The following is a 20,365-nucleotide window of genomic DNA, read 5'->3' as shown; positions in this document are numbered from 1 at the left end:
TGACTGGGACTCCAATAAGATCCGTTTGTAAACAAGCAAAATGTCTGCATTTGGGCTGGAGAACAACCTATAGAGATTCAAGAGCTGCCATTTCAACCAGAAAAAAAACAACGGTTTGGGGTGGTTTGTGGGCCGGTGGAATCATCGGTCCATATTGATGCCGGTGAGACCGTAACGGTCAATGGCGTCTGTTAACGCGCCATGATAACCGACTATTTGATGACAGAAATTTGAGCTCATGATCTCGATAACATTTAGTTTCAAAAAGACGGCTCCAGTTCCCACACATTGCATCAATCAATGGATTTATTGAGCGAACACTTCGGTGAGCAGATAATTTCACGTTTTAGACCGGTCGATTAGCCACCAAGATTGTATGATATCACACCGTTACGACTTTTCCCAGTAGGGATATGTAAAATCTAAAGTCTATGCGGACGATCTCGTTTCGATTCAGGTCTTGGAGCAAAACATCACGTGTGTCATTCGCTAGTTACTAGTCGAAATGCTCGAACGAGTAATCGAAAATTAAACTCAATGGATGGACCATCCAAGAGAGACCACGGACAAAATTTAAAAGAGATAATGTTCACATAATAAATGCCAAATAATGTTAGTGATAGTAAACATACTCATTAAATTTGACGTAACAACGCACGTAGAGGACGATTTGAGCTTGATATTATTTCCAACGCAGACTACGGGAAAGTTGGAATGATTTGACAGCGAGGCACATTACTGCAGACTTTTGTTTTAAATAAACCCTTTGCATTCATTATATAGATTCAAATAAATTATTTCTACTACCGAAAGAAAAACAAGTCTCTAAGGATAAAATTGATTTAGTAAATACTAGCAAGACCGTCATTTGAGTTATAACAAGATCCCAGTGCATTCCCGTTGGTCTTATGCAATTGATACTTGATTACGAGCAAAATCTACAAGAGATTTCCAATGACTTACAGAGATAACCACAACATATCAAACAAATTATGATATCATCTATCAGAAGCAATCATCAATTGCGCAAACTTTAAAGATAAAACAATTATTTCACAAAAGCATGAAAAAGAAACAATTGCGTTCTATAAGATTACCAGCAAAACACGATTTTTACGTCAGCAACGCGAAACTAATTCAGTTGCCATAATTTTTGCATGAAACGCCGTTAAAAGAAGGAAAGACAAAGGCGCGTGCAAAAAATTATTTGTTTTGCCACAAAACAAAACGAATATTTTTTCAACTCAAAAGTCATGCCAAACTAATTATGTAATTCGAAACGGCTAAACGCCGAATTTCACATGGAGACAAAGTCAAACGTGTTTAACAGGTGGCTAAACGAAGCTTTCAAAATATACTTATACATTTTTTGCTGAAACGCCAGCGCCAACAGGTCTCGGGCGCGGCGGAAGCGTTGTCTTAAATATTGCGCCCATATTGATGAACTTGGCAAAGCGGTTGGCTGAGCAAAGGGGCGCTGCGACTGTTGCGGTGTGTAGCCGGCAAAGCATAAGAGTAAAGTGGGCGCGAGACAAAAGAGTAAAGCGAGTGCGAGGCAAAAGTGCAAAGTGTTGCGATGCCAGATTTACCCCTCTTTTTTTTGTTGAAGTCACGCGCTGCACACAAATGATAAATCACAATACGAGAAGTGAGATAAAAAAATACAGCTCGTTTTTTAATCACATTTGTGTTGTGTATATTTATAGCACGCGTAAATAGCATAAACAACGCCAAAAATAAACGAGTGCAAAGATAAAACAAGGCATTTCTAATCAAAAATTGTAACGCCAGCAGAGCAAATTCATTATATTTTTTCTGGCTTCCTGTGCGTAACTAAAATTGAAGCCAAAGGCACGCAAATGCGCCGACAACATGAGGAAATACGATTTCCTGTTGCATACAGGCGCGCTTGGAGTTAACGAACTGGGAATACCGAAACTGGCGCGGCGCGCAGCTTTCACTGCAATGCGTGCATTGCAAGCGATGGTCAGCTGATCTCCAGATCGCATAACAAAATCAAGTTCAACTAGTAATAAATGCAGGCACTTGGCATTAAGCCGCTTTGAGCCACCTTAAAATGGCGCTTACACACGGAAAATAAAGTAATTAAAAAAAGCAAATAATAATATGTAAGCGTGATTAAACGTGCGCATACGCGTGTAGAGCGAATGTCGGCGCGTTTGATTGCCGGTCGATCACACGGTGCTCACATTTTAATCAGATGACAACAGAGCGCCGCTGGGCGGTCACAAGTGTACAATATCAATTCTCAACGAGTAAATGTCAATGACAAGGCAAATACAACTAGCAGCCAACAACAAAGCAAAATAAATATTGTAAAACACGAAGCAAAGAACACCGTCAAATTCGCAGTCAATACGAAGTGGCATGTATGTGTAGCAAAACAAAACCAAAAAAACATAACTTCGAAAATTTAAAAAAATATTTACAATTCAAAAAATAGCTCTGCGCATTTTTCACTAGGCGCTTTGCTCGCAGTAGACACAGAATTATCCAAGCGCTACGCTTCCTCAAGGCGTGTGGTTAGAGTTTCCGTTTTGTATACACTTTTTTGATATTTCACTCAAAAACGCTTTCGAAAAAATTGTTGCTTTCAGTATAAATAATTGTTGTTTTTGTGTTTTTTTTTTTTTTGAAGTTCTACACAATCAAAATCGCGCACGTTCTATGCGACAACGCTGACACTACAAGTATTTGAAACGTACGAAAAATTAGGTAGACTGTGAAAGACTTGCGAAACGCGCGCGCAACTTACTGACGCGTCTTTGCGTTGCGTGCGTGGATACACCACAGAAAAGCGTTAATTCACTTTAAATGTCGCCGAACAACTGAGCCAAAGACCGCACAAATAAATATGAAACTTATGTGACTCGCCTCAGCGCTGCCGTTGCCGCCGCCCTGCCGTCGTTGTTGTAGTTTCGTTTTGCTTTTAATGTGCTATTTTTATGTCTGTTTGTTTTGGTTTTTTTCGCCGTCGCCGTGAAAGTACCTAACCGCTTGGGTGCCTGTTCGGCCAAGTCAAGTGTTGGCGCGGCGGTGCGGCGACGTGAGCGGCAATCGCTTGCGCACGTAACTCACAAGCGGTTGTGAGCGCGTATGCCGCGCGTATATGTGATTAGCATGTGAGCGCCGAAGAGCAAACAAGCTGAAGCGGCGATAGGCATGTGTATCTCTGTGACGGCAGGCTAAAGGGAGCGTGGTGTGTGGCGGCGCGCGGCGCAAATGAACAAACGTTGGAATAGTCAACGGCTATAGCAACAGCGCGCGGTTTGGGGAATGGTGGTGCGCTAGGGAGGTAGCGCGGTGGTGGCGCTGTGAAATGCCACATATTCGGTGCCAGCGCCTAAAGTTGTAACGTCAGCCATGGCGCCGCACAGTGTGCTGAAAAGGTGGCGTTAGCTTGAAAAACCATTAAGTATGTGTCATAGTTAATGTAGAGGTTGGTAAAATAAATAAGAGGTGTCTTGACTATGAGCGCGTTTATGTAGCTGGTGTGATCGTACACGATGATATATTAGGTCCATTTGGTAAAACTCGTTAAAACAGACATTTCACAAAGAAAAAATATTCGAATTTCTTCTGCCAGTCTTTATTGTCACTTTGATACAAAATGGCTGCTTTGGAAGGTTGGTCCAACTCTTCGGGATCACCTCTGTATATCAAAAGAGCCTCGTTGGGCGACGTTATTTTTGATTTTTTATAATAATTTAAGTTTTACGCACTGAAACGGAGTGAACCAAATGCTTCGACTCTACACCAAACCACTTTAACGAAGAAAAGATTTCCATAGTTTGAATACACGGTATATTTCTAGAAAAGTAACGATCACCGGCTTCAGTAGAAATAATGCACAACCAGGACCCATAAAGCTATGCTGGTAGGTGTAAAATAACAAGCAGCCAAACACTTCTGTGCTAGAGAAAAGTATTCCTCAGCTTAAGAACCTTGTTTTTTTTTTGATATTACGGACCTAAATTTTAAATGTGAGACGAGTAAACATGGCCTTAAACCAACTCACTGTGCGCTCAAGTCTAATCAACAAGTGTTTAGCTTGATTTGCAAAAAAGTTACTTCGGAATTAGCCTTGTTTGGGTGCCTAATCATAGCGGAATCACTGGAAACTGTAAGGTCGATGAGCTTGAAGAAAAAGCCAACTTACTCCAATATTAACAGGTTGCGAACGGGCCAAAGAACGCGGTCCAGCGCTAGACAACTTACTCCAATATTAACAAGTTGCGAACGAGTCGGTTTAGCGCTAGACAACTTGAACGATCTTTCTCTTTCCTCAGTGTGGAACGCAAGAGGTCCATTGAATTACGTCCTCTTAGCAATTATAGGGATTCTAATCGATATGGGCTGAGGCTCAATATTCAGATGGACGTCAGTTTTCTCAATTCTCTGGCGGAAGGCGAGATGGCGATACTTCGACACATTTTCCCGAATCGCCCAGCATTCTCGACAATGAGGATCAAAGATCTCGGATGACATACCTTCAGCGAACCGGGGAATTGAGTGGTATCGTTAGTAGCTTCATGTATTGTTAAAGCTCAAAACGCTTCGACGATTTATGAGCGTCTCTTGAACGTGATCTTCACGGTGGTGTTTCAAGTTCGAAACCAAACCTAAGCTAAATATTTACGTTTTATGATCAACTAGTTAGAACATAATTCATTGAAAACCTGTTCGGACATTTTTTTCACGCTTTGCCCTTCTGATTATCACATTCACATATATCCGAGACCGCTTAGATTAACTAAAATTCGAAACAGAAATTACATGCTCTAAAACGCTTACGATTTGGTAATGATAATACAAATTCCTTATTAATTACTTTACAAGACTACACTGTTCGTCGCTAGGCGCTTAGCGCAGCGCGTCACAATTTAAATACACGGGCAGCCGAACGAAAAGCACACGAGCGCAGCGCCGAGTGGACCCACAAACTATACACACACATACGTACTATGTATGTTCGTCGATAAGACAAATGAACGAATGAACTGCAATGCGAAACGCTCGACTAGATGAATGAACTGGCCAACCGTTTTGTGCGGACGGACTTTTATTGTAATCATGTGCGGACTCCGCGCCTGATACAAATAAATGCAAAAAACTCCGCAGCGATATGAACAGATTTTCTTTGTTTTTATTAATTCTTGCACCGAAAGTACGTAAGCATGACGCGCGTACACTCCAGTAGCGCTTAGGGTGGGCGTGGTGAGCAGAGGGGTGCAGCACCTGTTGGGTTGGTGCCCAGTGTGTCATACCTCACTAGCCCTTCTGCCGCAAGTTTTGCTGTATTAATTGTTTGTTGTTTGTAGGAATTTATGTGGTTGGATTGCTTGGATATAAATTCATACATACATACATATGTACGCACCGTTATTATAGCAGTAAAAAGCGGTTTATTGGGAGCTTTAGCAATGTTTCGCTAAACTGTGGGTGGCGCGGCTGAAAAAAAAATTTAATGGTTATGCAAATTTAAATCAAATATACATCGTATAAACGCGTATGAAAATATATAATGCCTTGCCCAAGAATAGGCAAGACACAACCACAAAAACAGAAAGAAATAGAATTTCTAGCAAATAAAAACGCTTAATCATCACTCATCGCTAGGGAATGCCGTTTGATAAAGCATTTCTTTTGGTTTTGTTTTTGTTTTATTGTGAATTTTGAAGGTTAGAAGTAATCAGTGAATTAAAATTGCCAATCAAGATTAAACAAGTGAGAGAATATAAGCATGTATTAAGCAGTCAATGTGTTGGTGTTGTTGTCTAAAATTTCTAATCTTGGTAATGTTTTTTGACGGCATAAGCAGAGTAGAAAACTCAAATTTATGGCGCATTCCAAGCATTTGACATTGGATTAGTGACTACAGTTAGCTCTAACGTTTGAATTTGGCATTAAAATTTGAAAATAATTTATACACTGACACATGAACTTTACTTGTGTCCATCAAAGTAGATTACACAACTGGCAGCATTAAGTATTTTTGGCCAATTTGCCAGTGAAGTCATACGCCATAATGAGTAAGCGCAAAAGAAAAAAAAAACGAATTAAATATATATAAAACATATAAATACAAGGAGTGGATTGCAATCAAAAATTATTTAGGAAACATAAAAATTAGATGACGTAATTTTGTTGAGTAATGGAAAATTTCCTCAACTTTTGGTGTTTAACTTCATTTATTAATTGGACTAAAACTGTCAAATAAATCACAATAAAATATTGATTTAATAAACAAAATAATTTATTAAACAAAATAATAAATATAAAAAAATATGTAAAGACACTTTTGAAGTATCGGCATCTAGGCGACACGATGTTTAGTCGGGATATTAGAGACCAGCAGTTCAGAGACATGAACGATAGCGGTTTGCAAAATTGGAGTGACGATATCTCGGGGAGCGTATTGGATCCAAATATTTTGAAATTTCCAATAAATAAAGATCACAGACGTTCCCTGTTGGATTTTATGCCGAGGGCTCATTTACATTTGTCATCAAACACCAACCAAGTGTTCCAACCCTAGAATAAACATTTTCTCAGAAAATACATCGTTCAATTCAGTAGCTGCTTTCAATTCGGCAATTCTAGGCTCCCTATTTGCGCACTACTTTTATTGAAGTAGTGTAACCGTTTTCTTCTATGCTACCAAGTCTTCTTTTCCATATTTTAGGCAAGTTATACCATTACGAATGACTCAAATGCCAAATTACGGTCAAAAATGGAAATATGAATATTATTTATACTCTGGACTAGGTATATTAAGATTGCCACGAAGTTTGTAACGCGCAGAATGAAACGTCGGAGATCTAATAAAATATATATGTATTTAAATTATCAGCTCAACGAGTTAAGTTGATTTAGTCCTGTGCGTTTATCTGCCTGTCTGTCTCTATATACGCGAACTAGTCCCTCAGTTTTTTCTGCCCAAGAAGCTGCACATTTGTTGGAATCGAATTTCATATCGAATCACTAGAGCATATATGTAGCTTCCATTCAAACCTAACGATCGGAATTTTTTCTTAAGAATCATTTTTAATTGTGAAAGGTATTATATTAAAACTATGGTACAAAAGGAGTAAACGATTTTTCTTGTTTTGAAAACCTAGGAGCTGAATAATCATTATTGTTCAGTTTAGGCTTGTTTTCCTATAAGTACATAAAGTGCATTCGGCGATTTTTATGATGATTGAAATTATTCAACAAAAAGTTCCTTTAAATTGTATGTATGGAATTCAATCTCTGTTGCCGAAACGTTCAGAATGTTCGAAAAGGACTTCGGTGATAATTATTCGAGAACACGTTGACGACGAACCACGTCCAGGACAGCGGTCAACAGCAATTCATGATCAATACGTCAATAAAATAAAGGAATTGGTGCTTGAGAATCGACGATTAACAATCAAAGATCTTTCTGGCATCGTTCGAATATCGGAAGGATCAGTGAAAAATATTTTAAGACATCATTTAGGCCTAAGAAACGTGAAAGCATGATTGGTTCCAAAAACTACATTTTTTTTCGAAAAACAGCGTCGCGTTAACATCTGTGAAACAATGCTTTCCGACTATCAGTATGTCATGAAACGCATTATTACTGGCTATGAGTCTTGGATCTATGCTTACGACCCGGAAACAGTCGATTGATCGTCGAATATCGAGGCACGTCAAAGCAGGTAAAAAAAACAAGGTTATTTTGAAAATTTTCTTCGATTATTGAGGTGTGAGGTGTTCTCCGAATTCCTTCCGACCGGCTCAACTGTCAACAAGGACTACAATTTCAGTGTCATGCGAGAAGATATTCTTAAAAGAAAGGCCGGAATTACATATGTGTCGACAACTCTTGGGTTTTGCACCACGATAATGCACCGTCACATACCTCATTGATTTTTCGTGAGTTTTTCGCCAAATTTTCAACCAATATCGTGCCGCAACCTCCTTATTCGTCTGATTTAGCTCAGTGTGACTTCTGGCTATTCAGCAAACTTAAACGACTGCTCTGGAGAAACCGTTTTAACTCAACGTGAATCGCTACGCGCATTGGTTGCTATTCCAAAAATTGACTTAAAGAACTGTTTCGAAGATTGAAAAATACAACAGTGTTGATGCCAAGGGGATTACTTTGAGTGAGACGACATAGATTTTGAACAATAAATTAAGAATTTTAAAATTATGAAGTCTTACTATATTTTGCTCATATATGCAAATAGAACATGTTTTTATAGCTTACACGAAATTTTGCAAACATAACTAAGTACATACATACTCTAGTTATTATTTGAGAGACGTACAAACGCATGTTCCACACGAGCTTGCATACTTCCACAAACGTTGGAGAATTTTGTAGCGCCTCAACGGTATTTCTAAACCACAAGAAATATTGCGTGTTGATGAAAGGTGATAAGAAACATGCACGGAATGAGCAAACACATATCGAAGTTGTTGTTCACACAAGATTGCAGAAAGCACATGAAATAAAGCAATGCTCTCTTTTTTCTAAGAAAAGTTTTGAGTAAGTCCATACATGTACATATGCATGTACATAACGTTGGTGGAAAATAATTTGTAAATTAAGACAAAATAATGTTTGTTTTATTCTAATTATTTTTAATAAAAATACCTAATTTATTATAATAAAAAGCGAAAAAATTAAGACTATTTGATTGTTTAAGAAAAATGATAAATATTTCATTAATAAAAAATGAAGTTGAATAAAAATATAATTGTTGACTAATTTCAAGTGATATATGTATGTATGTATGTATAAGTATATGATAGTAATAATTATTTGTGAATTTTATCATATTTTGTTGTAGAATGATTTAATCGGCGCTCTAACGACTAGTTCACATTACGAAATTTGTTTGACAAACTTCATATAAAATTTGAATATTGAATGACAACAAATTCATTCAGTTTAAGTAACGATATTTCGATTTTTATCATCGTCAAGCTAGTTAATGGTGTGCTCAAATTCTGATATTTCTTTCTCAAGGGAAATGTGCTGAGATAGTTTTGATCCCGAAACCTGGTTAGCCTGAGCATCTGGTCGTTGACCATCGACTTGTTATCCTAATGCTAGTTATTTTATTTCTAATTGTTTAAATGCAGATTTACGCCTCTGTAGGAGGAGAAACAAAACTTACATCCCGCAAGCATTCGACAAGGTCTTGCACCTACACCTACAGGTATTACATAAGTAAAAAAGAAAAACTATCCATGCCTTACGACTCATATATCCATAATTGGAAGTCTTTCATCAGATGTCGTGATGCCGATAAGCGATGGTGTACGACAACCTATACCGTATACCTCAAGGCAACGTTCCTGCACCAGCTGCCTACATTCTCTACACCCCTGACCTGCAAGTGATCAATTCTGACTTCACAATTACGGCAACTTATGAGGATGACACTACACTGCTGGCGTCGAGTAGCAATTCTATTGCCGCAAGAGCGATACAACGATTATAGCGAACGGTTGATTTCCCTGGTGCAGAGTCCAAATAATGTTGATCAAGCCTAACCTTGTATTTAACAGTACTTTCCGCCCAAAAAGCAGTACTTTAGAATCACACGAAATTCATTTTGATCCTTTTTTTTTAACTAAATCAAGCTATTTCAGCCTCGAAATCCAACGCAGAATGACTCTTGCCAACAGGTGCTACTTCGGACTGAGTAGGCGAGAAGTAAAGTCCTCTCTCGATGAACAAGGACCAAACCCGAAAAGTTAATTATCATGCTCGTCCTGCTATATGGTGCAGAGGCATGGACGATGACAACAACTGATGAGTCGGCGTTACGAGTTTTCGAGAGAAAGGTTCTTCGGCAGATTATTGTCTTTTACGCATTGGCAACGGCGAATATCGCATTCGATGGAACGATGAGCTTTATGAGATATATGACTACATTGACATAGTTCAGCGAATTAAGAGACAGCGACCACGATGGCTAGGTCATGTCGTCCGAATGGGGGAAAACACTCCACCTCTGAGAGTCTTCGACGGAGTACCCGCCGGGGGAAGCAGAGGGAGAGAAGACCTCCACTCCGTTGAAGAGACCTGGCTAGCCTACGAACTTTTCAGCCAAGCCTGTTAGATGACGGTTATAGATAACTAATTCCTTTAAATGGGGAGTATATATTTCGCTCACTCCTACATACCCACTTGGTAAATACCGGCGATTCGGGTCGCTAAGTGATAATATACATATTTTCACTATAATTTATATCATTATTACCACATAAATCAAAACCAGAAAAAAAAAATTTTGCCCAGTCTTGAGCAGGATATCCAGCAAAATTTTGTATAAATACTTATACGCATAATATTAAAGACACAGTGGAACGGTATTGAAAGAAATATATTGCTTTTTTGTTTTGACTATGCAAACAAAATAGAAACCGCAGAAAATAAGCAAACCCAAAAGCTGGTGAAGGTATTGAAAAAAAAATCATAGCAAAAAATTGCAAACAAATGAAGTGAGAAAAGATAAAATAAAAACATTGCAAGAAAAACTATTTATTCTTCACGCAAACCGCAAAAAAGAAACCTTCAAGTGCGCGGTCATAAAACTGAATGCTGTTGACGCGTTCGCCATTCAAAATGACGTCTGACTACCAGCGCGTTCACCGCAAGCCACGCAAAGCGTCAAGGTAAAATTATGGCAAAATAAGCGGAGTGTGAGCAAAAATATGTTTTCCGCTGCGATTCTTGGTATGGTTTTTGTGTTCATTTTTTCTTTCTGCGAAATAATAACAAATTACCAAAATCGGCAAGCTAATCGTTTTACTTATATGCGCGACAAATGGCGATATCTTTATGAACAAGCTGCAGAAAGTAGGGATGTGGCTGTGCGAAAGTTGTTGCTGATTAATGAAATATTTAGTGCAACACAATATTGATGCGGCTATCAACAAGCGCATTCATCATGAAACCAACCCGCATATGGCATATTGTTAGAGTTTGTGTTCATACGAGGGCCGTTCGATAGGTCATTGGCATAATAGTGTCAAGTCATGAAAATGAAAACAAATTCCAAGCAATGATCACACTTTTTCGAGAGAAATCTTGAGGTTGTTTTCCAAATTTTTTAGTCCTTCAAGTTATAATTACACCGGAAGCGTTCGCAACGAACTTGGCACTTACTCAGATCTTTAAAACCATCACCGGCGCCAATATAACATGCAAGCAGGTGTTTTTATTGCCATGAGTCATTAAAACTGAAACCAAATGTTTTGTTGTTATACTGAAAGATGTCCGAAAGGCAGGTGAATAAATCACAGCTGACGAACAATCGGTTACTCAGATATCAGAGCGTTGCAAGTTTTGATATTTTGAAAAAAGTGAAATTTTTTCGTGTGTTAATGGAATGCGATTCATTTGGTAAAATGCTGCTGATAATCAAAAACAATGATTTGAGGATTAGTAAGAGACTGGCTATTTTCCGTACAGGCTATACCTGGTATGAGCACCAAAGACGATGAAAATAGTGAACAATCGATCCCACGACAATCTGGTCTAAGCAACCGGGACGGCTGAATTTTCATCCGGCCAAGGATAGTCAACTAGGCAGCGATTGTCAAAATTACTTAAAGATTATTTTCTAAAGTAAGAAAGAATGAATTATATTGAGATGGCAGAAACTTTAGAGATATCAAAGGAAAGTGTTGCTCATATCGCTCAGGAATCACAAATTTTGTGAAACGAGGTTTCAGACAAGGAGACTCCCTATCGTGTGATTTCTGCAATCTTTTGCTGACCTAGCTCCCAAATCGCTGTTGACAGTTATAACATCGAAGTCACAGATATCCAACGCAGAATAACTCTTGCTAACAGGTGCTACTTCGGACTGAGTAGGCAATTGAGAAGTAAAGTCCATAAAGACCAAATCCTACAAGTCACTCATCATCCCCGTACTCCTATAAGGTTCAGAGGCATGGACGATGAAAATATCTGATGAGTCGGCGTTACGAGAACGAGGTTCTGTGGAAGATTTATAGTTCTTTGCGCTTTGGCAATGGAGAATACCGCAGTTGATGGAACAATGAGCTGTACGATATATAGTTCAGCGAATTAAGAGACAACGGCTACGCTGACTAGGTCATGTCATCCGAATGAATGAAAACGCTCCAGCTCTGAGAGTATTCAACGCAGTACCCGCTGGGGGAACAGGGAAAGAAGAAGACATCCACTCCGTTGAAAAGACCAGATGGAGAAGACCTGGCTACACTTGGTAGCTTCATATAGGCGCCAGACAGCGAAAAAGAAGAACGACTGGTGGCCTGTTGTAAACGCCAATAAAGAAGAAGAAGATATTTTCTCAATTCTCGAAATCATCAACTTTCAAGCTCTCTCAAATACACGTTGAAAGACATAGCTTGTCAAAATATAACAACTGCATGTTCACAAATGACAGTTAACAGTAGTTAGGTTAAGGTTACGGACGATGACTGATCCAGGCTGATCGCCGTTGAACTGAGTATCAATAGAACTACTGTATCCGATCTTATAATTCGGCAAAGCGTCTCATGGTCAATTGAAAATTGCTTAGGCGTTTAATTTCTATATTCACCAGCTCGGTGGGATAACTGAAAGTATGAGCTTCCAAGTTTTTAATCCTTAATTCTGCGAACACGATCAAGAAGGAAGTTTTGAAATGTTTTCACCTCGTATTCTTCGATACCGCTTCTGCAGTTGGCATCCGACAAGATTCTCAAGCTTAGAACCTCCACAAATAGGAGAGGCTAGCCTTACTGAGGGCAAAGAAGTCAGAAGTAGTTCTACGATCAATCTGGGGACAAAAGGATTTTGCGATAGCTCAAGAGCGGATGATTGCCCAGCGCTGGCCAAGCTTTTCTATTCTACCGATAGCGGGGCTATAGTATCGTTACTTCACGACGGACGGAATGATTAAACCAACCTCGTATGTGTACTGGGCAAAGGGCTTTCGTAGATTACATCAATTATTCTTGTTAATTTATATTTCGTGTTTTCTTTTGCATGAAAAATACATTCTTGAGCTGATAGCGAGCGGAACGAGTTGACATAATGCACACGAATAATCAAACTTGTATGGCAATAATGTATATATATACACATGTTGTATGTCCATAAATGGTTGTATTTATATGCATAAGTCCAATGTCTAGGCGTTGGTTCATGGACCGGACCAGCAAACATAAATACTTGCCAAATCGCCATTAAGGAGGCGAAGCGACGCGAGGCGATTAAAGCGCTATCTGTCAATTAAACCTTGCGCTTGTTCTTTTCGTACATACAAACAAACGAAGAACCATTTAAAATTTGTAAATACTTAATATGGCAATACATACATACAGCCACGTACATATGTTTATGTAAACAAACTTATGGGCGTAAATTTCAGCAAATTCGCCGTCAGCACGTTGTCATAAAACAAGTATGCTTGAATGCATATTTTTCAAAAGCGTTTACATTCAACAACAAAATAATGGCCGTTAATAGACCGACACACATACGCACATACACCAGCGTTACGAAATCGCCTCTCCACACGCGTCCCCAAACGAGCGCTGTTTTTTGTTTGTTTTAACATTTTTGTAGGTCTTCGATGAATGACGTTCATTAACCTGTAGTATTCGATTTCATTTTGACACGCTTCAATTTAAAATCAAAACAAAGGAGCGAAACGAGAAAACATGTGCAACTACCAATGAAATATGTACATATGTATGTATGTAATTGAATGGGAATGCAGAACAACTGAGGTTTTGAGCACTATATTCTGGCTACAAGTCGTGGGAATCCCAAAAAGAGTGAGACTTCGTAAAAATATAATTACAACAACTATATCGAGGTGTTACAGACTTTACAACAACGTGAATAGCCTTAAAACATAAAAAAAAAAGTTCTGAATATATGTCTAGGAGGAATAATGCTCATTAATTAAAGACATTGTAACGGTTTCTATTGTAAACTCCATGTTAAGTCGCAGAGATGCCATCAAAAATTAAAAAAAAAGTTGCTCGAAATAAAAAATTATTTAAACAAGAAAAAAAGTTAACTTCGGCTGCACCGAAGCTAATATACCCTTCACAGGTGCATTTCTTTTAGTAACTATGTGTTTAAGTAAATCTAAAGACGTAACCGGCTTCTGTTTGTATGGAAGTTATATGCTAAAGTAAACCGATCTGAAACATTTGTTCGGAGATTATATTATTATCTTAAGCAGTAATCCATGTCAAATTTCGTGAAGATACCACGTCAAACAACGTTGCGAAAGTTTTCCATACAAGAACTTGATTCCGATCGTTCAGTTTTTATGGCAGCTATATGTGATAGTGGTCCGATATCGGCAGTTACGACAAATGAGCAGCTTCTTGAAGAGAAAATGACGTTTGCAAAGTTTCAAAACGATATCTTAAAAACTAAGGGACTAGTTCGTATATATACAGACGGACAGACAGACAGACGAACATGGCTAAATCGACTCAGCTCAACATACTGATCATTTATATATTATATATACTTTATAGGGTCTGCGACGCTTCCTTCTGGGTGTTACAAACTTCGTGGCAAATTTAATATACCCTGTTCAGGGTATAATTATGACTATTAGTACGGCTCTAAGAACTTATTTTTAAATTTGCGGAAAATAGTAGACGTGTGTTAAAAATACTACCTTTAGATTACGGAGAAGAACACAATTCTAGAAGTTCTACTTTTCAACATCACTACTTAAATATATATTAAAATAACCGAAAAATAACGAGAACTTTATACTCTTTATAGAAGCTCATTACGATAAGGTGACTCTTGAGGTTGTGTAGGAGCATGAACAATTCTACGATCAGTTCTCTGTAACCATCATGAGTTATATGGAATTACACTCAGTAAAATTTTGTTCAAAAATAAATTCAATGAAAACAGGGTTATGATGCATCATCCTGTGGAAATTACGTAAGCCGCAAAGTCTTTACAACTTAAAAAAAAAATGCTATAAATAAAACTGCTCTTTTTTGGAATCTAGTCCCTTGTTCGTAGAAGAAATAAAAATGAAAATCTTTATCAAAAATCGAAATAATGCTAATAAGCAGGAAACTAAATTGGTAGAATACTGAGAAAATATTTTTCCCTAACCAATTCACAGTAGTGTGGAAGCATTTGGGTCGGTCAGCTTCAACACGTAGATCTTTTTAGATCAAATTAGGTTATACTGGCCGGCAGTCATGGCATACATACACCCATTGGTCCTTAGTAACACCATTCCGTTTAATTTGAGGTCATACAGGACGTCAACGCCTTTTGCGAACTTTAAGAGCCACTTGATGTCTAATTACGAATTCTAGAAGATGCTGGACAGCGTCATGGTAGGTGATTCAACGTCTCTCCCGTGCCTACTTCTCTGCACTGTCTGCATGTGTCATCGTTACCTATGCCAATCTGGCTCGCATATGATGACAGTAGATTGTGACCTGTGATTACATTTCCGGAATTCTTTTTTGGCCCGGAACTCAGTATATATGGAGCCACTTTTTGGCAGCCGCTACATCTACTATCTCCCTGCTTCTAAGAGCATACGATGCAGTCAGGCTATCGACGTACACATATATTTATTCCTTTTCCTGCGTTGTTAGCTATCACAGCCGCTTTCCTGGCCCCAAAGAATTCTGTGTGGAAGATACTTCAGTATTCTGGAAGCTTTAAAGGATTATAAAAAATTTACTGGCAATTTTTGGAGCCTTTTTAAAAGCTCTAGAGTGGCTTAACCCTTAAAGTGATATATCGTATTTGATAGGTGCGGCAACGTGCACACATGAAGAAATTGCTTCATTATTTTCTTTAAAATTCCACACAATTAAATTTCTCAGTCTACAAAAATTGGAACATTTGGGAAACAAAAAGTCTGTCTATTTTTTTTGCAAATGACAAATTTGTGCGTAACAAAAACATTTTTATTTTATTTTTATTTTTTATTAAAACCAAAGGTAAGCACTTACTTCTCACTTCTGTAGAATGCCGAAGAATAGCAAAGTGAGGGTAAAGTAAATCGCTATAAAATCTTGGCGCTGATTGTAAGAAATGCATGTTGGTTTTGTTGCTGGCTGCATTTTTTGTTGGTAGTCAAGTTGTGGGTGCAGGTGGGCGACAGGCGCCAACGTCTGCTGACTCGAGAAATTTGGCACAGCGCATGCTAAATTACAAACTAAAAGAAAAGTGGTGGCAGGCGACAATCCATGTGATATTTTTAGTGAATTTTTAATTTAAGCGACGACACGACAATTCGTCACACAAGCACACACACGGATCTATTAAAAAATATGTGGGGAGCGTTGAAGGTGCAACTATGTAACCAAATGTGGGTCATCAAAAGCGATGCGATGAGTTATTTTATTCATAATATTTGTTTATCAACTTTTAATTATTTTGCGCATGCCTTCTTTATAAATATAATACAATGCTGGCTTATTCTATTTTGTTAAAGGCTATAAATTTTTGTGTGAACAAGGTCTAATATGAGTGCCACTATGCAACTTATTATAGATTAATTAACCCGTTTTCACACCTCAGTGAAAATCCCTTAATTTCAAGTTATATTAGGTCTAATAGTAGTAAAAGATATCCATTATTTTTTCGTTAGATGGTTTTAGTATTCCATATCTAGTGTTCACAAGAGTGATCGTGCTACGCAATATGGCGTTAGAAAGATAATTTCATGCTAAAGGAAACCTCTCAGACAGTTTTGCGATTGGTTCACGCTTCCAAGGTGGACACCAACAAATAGAAAATACGCTGGTTAAGGCGAAAGGCAAGCCAATTGGCAGAAAAATGTGTTGATAGTTCTGAGACTGTAGAAGTCAATTAGCAGCAATTTTGGTTTCATCAAATATGAAGACCAATTGTAAAATTGTAAAAAAAAGCTATGGGGAAAGTGTCAGACTCTCATATATACACGGAATGAATCGCAATAAAATCGATCCATTTTTGAAGTGGAAGGTTAAGTAATGTTAATTAACCGGCTATTATGCCATACGTAGATCTACTGGCCCTTAGTAATGCCCGATGGAGGTTCAGTTTAATTTGAGGTCAAGAATTCGTCACACAGGAACTTCAACTTTTTTGCAAACTTTAAGAGCGACTTGAAATCTACGTTTGAAACTTCGTCCAGTTCTTTGAATTCCGACGATCCTAGATACTTGAGTCGAGTTCTAGATAGTGCTGGAAAAGAACATAGGAGGTGTTCCAGCGTATCGTCATCACTTATGCGTGATGTGATGCCAGTAGGTTGTGACCTGTCAGGAAGCCAACAGCCGTCCGGCAGTTCTTTCGAGACCGTGTGAGTAAAAAGCAAACGGGTTTTCCTAAGGGCCACTCGTCGATGATTTTAGCGATTTTTCCCAAATAAATCGTATGGGTATATGGCCTAATTTTCCACCAGCCCCCCGCTTATTGAGGTATGCCTGAAGGTCCTTGTAAAGAACTCACCTAATTTCAACAATCTTGCAGCTGCCGCAAAGCTTTCTACTGCAATATCAATTGGTGGTAGGTGGAGAAATCTTTCTATCCAGAGCGTTATACAGAGAATGAAATTTTGAACACTAGAGCACCATAAAGTAAGAATGGCTTGACTACCGCTGTGTAGCACCAATGCATGAGGCCAGGTAATAGGCCCCCATGTAGACCCAAGCATTTTCTTACATGCATATAGCGCACCACTGGGCTTTTTCACTCTCTCCTCCACATTAAGTTTTCACATCAGTTTGCTTTCCAAAATTACTCACAGGTCCAAGTAATTGTCAATTCAAACCCATTGAGTCTCGGGAGTTTCCATGGCGGGATTTTGTACCTCATTGTAAATAGTACCATACCCGTCTTATCAGCAAGTGGATGGTTACTTTCGATGAAAATTTGGTCACTTAGGACAACGTCAACCGAAAACAGTCGTGGTCGAAACGCTGTGAGTTGGTGCAAACGGTGATTAAGCCAGAAAAGGATGGTTTTACAATGTGTTTGGTGGATTTAGCAGGGAATCATCTAGTATGTATGAGCTGCTTCCCTAGGGCCAAACTCTCAATACGGACATGTACTGTCAGCAATTGAACCGTCTGAGGTAAGTAAACACCCAGAAGTGGCCAATAGGAAAGTAATTGTGTTCCAATGGGTCAACACAATGATTGAGACCAGCTACGATTTACGATTGAGAAGCTACGGTAGTTTGCTTGGGAAAATCTAATGCATTCACCTTATAGTTTCGGTCTGGCACCAGGTGATTACTGTATGTTCCTCTCTTTGGCAAATAATTTTGCTCGAGTTTTGAAGATATTATTTTTTTAAATTTATTTTTCAAATTCTCTGAGCTCACATCTTTCGGGATAAACTAAAAAAGTTTTTTTTTAATTATTAAAAAGAATATATTAACTTGCTTCAATTTACAATAGTTGTTCGTAATTACATTAGTGTGTCTAGGCTTTTGTAGAAAATGCTATTTACATTGAAAAATCCATTTTCGCACATTTGTAGTAACTATTTTTGTATGACTCAACCATTCATTCATCAACTCGATCATCGCATCTTGTCATATACAAACAAATATTGCAAAAAATATGCAAATAACTGTAGATAGCAATGATTTATTAAAATTGAATGAATAAAGAAAATGTCGTAAAATTGATAGGGGTTCTTAACCGGAAATATTCTTTTAAACCAGATATTACTGAAACATTTTTTCTGTCAGATTCTTTTAGTCTTTTAGGGTATTTTTAATTCTTTGTAAATGACATAGGAGAAATCTTTTTTTAATAATTGTTTTTAATAATATTTAAATTTTTTTTTATATGCAATTATATCGAAATTATTATCTTATTAGATTTAAATAATAAAACAAATACAAAAATATTTTGAAATTTTTTAAATATTTTCGAAAATCTATTACTGATTTTCGCTTGTATTTTTGACAAATTGTTGCTATTTAAACTTCGGTTATTTTTCACACATTAAACTCGAAATGATCCCAAGAAACGGTTTTGAAATTTAGGAAGTGTAGTCAAGTATTTTATTTTATTACTTTATGAAAGTCTCAATATTTTATTTTTTTTAATTCCTATAGTTTTTAACGTTTGCAAAAATGTATTATCTATATCCTCACTTAAGATACAAAATAATGTAACATCACTTTTCATAAGTTTACAGGCGAAGAAAAATCGATATAATGGAAACTACTCTTATTGAACTAAAATTTGAGTTTTGGTTCTAAAATTATTATATATTGCTTATATCTGAGAGTGGATGCTTGAAATCTTACAACTTAAGCAATAAAAACTAAATTTTAATTTTTTATACCGTGAACAGGGTATATTAAGTTTGTCACGAAGTTTGTAACAGCCAGAAGGAAGCGTCGGAGACCCTATAAAGTATATATATATATAAATGATCAGTATGTTGAGCAGAGTCGATTTAGCCATGTCCGTCTGTCTGTATATATACGAACTGGTCCTTCAGTTTTTAAGAAATCGTTTTGAAACTTTTTTAACGTCATTTTCTCTTTAAGAAGCTGCTCATTTGTCGGAACTGCCGATATCGGGCCATTATAACATATAGCTGCCATACAAACTGAACGATCGGAATCAAATGCATGGAAATGTATGGAAAACTTTCACATTTGACAAGGTATCTTCACAAAAGTTGGCACAGGTTATTTTCTAAGATAATAATGTAATAAGAAATTGTTCAGATCGGCCTACTATAACGTATATCTGCTATACAAACTGAACGATCGGAATCTAGTGTTGGTATGGAAAACTTTTGCATTTGACAAGATATATTCACGAGATTTGGTATAGATTACTTTCTAAGGCAACAATGTAATTTTCGAAGAAATTGTTCAGAACGGTTAACTATAGCATATAGCTGCCATACAAACTGAACGATCGAAATCGAGTTCTTGTATGGAAAACTTTCGCATTTGACGTGGTATCTCCACGAAATTTGACATGGATTATTGCTTAAGGTAATAACATAATCTCCCAAAAAATTGTTCAGATCGGATTACTATAGCACATAGCTTCCATACAAACTGGACACATGGTTACTAAAACAAATGCACCTGTGAAGGATATATCAGCTTCGAAGTTAACGTTTTTTCTTATTTTGATAATACGTTGTTTTGAATTCCCGGTAACGATATACAGGTCCGCAAATCGTACAACCAAATATATATTTTTTTTAAATTTGTGAAGAAATTTTTTGGTTTGCAATGTGCTCTCCTTTATTTACTTTATTTAGTAGAAGCACCACCACAAATATTTAAATTTATTTTCTTCGAAGGTCGTCATATCTACGCTACACTGTCACACGTGC

The 20,365-nt window shown here is 37.5% G+C and overlaps 2 protein-coding genes across 3 annotated transcripts in view; both read right to left on the bottom strand.

Moving 5' to 3' along the window:
* Positions 1 to 20,365, bottom strand: part of LOC120767092 (E3 ubiquitin-protein ligase RNF181 homolog) — a 75,679-nt gene that overhangs the window by 17,927 nt on the left and 37,387 nt on the right. The window contains exon 1 of one of the 2 annotated variants that reach the window (XM_040092972.1): positions 2,451 to 2,850. The exons of the other annotated variant lie outside the window; for it this stretch is intronic. The gene's annotated coding sequence lies outside the window, so the exon portion shown is untranslated. Of the gene's footprint in view, positions 1 to 2,450; positions 2,851 to 20,365 lie in introns of those variants that run through there. 2 annotated transcript variants of the gene reach the window in all.
* LOC120768696 (serine/threonine-protein kinase OSR1) overlaps positions 1 to 20,365 on the bottom strand; it is a 46,360-nt gene that overhangs the window by 13,065 nt on the left and 12,930 nt on the right. The gene's annotated exons all lie outside the window — the stretch shown is intronic.

Source organism: Bactrocera tryoni, chromosome 1 (assembly GCF_016617805.1).
Source record: "Bactrocera tryoni isolate S06 chromosome 1, CSIRO_BtryS06_freeze2, whole genome shotgun sequence".
In the NCBI taxonomy this organism is placed as follows: Eukaryota; Metazoa; Arthropoda; class Insecta; order Diptera; family Tephritidae; genus Bactrocera; species Bactrocera tryoni.
Note: the sequence above shows the minus strand (reverse complement) of the source record. Positions and strands in the feature narration are given on the sequence as shown.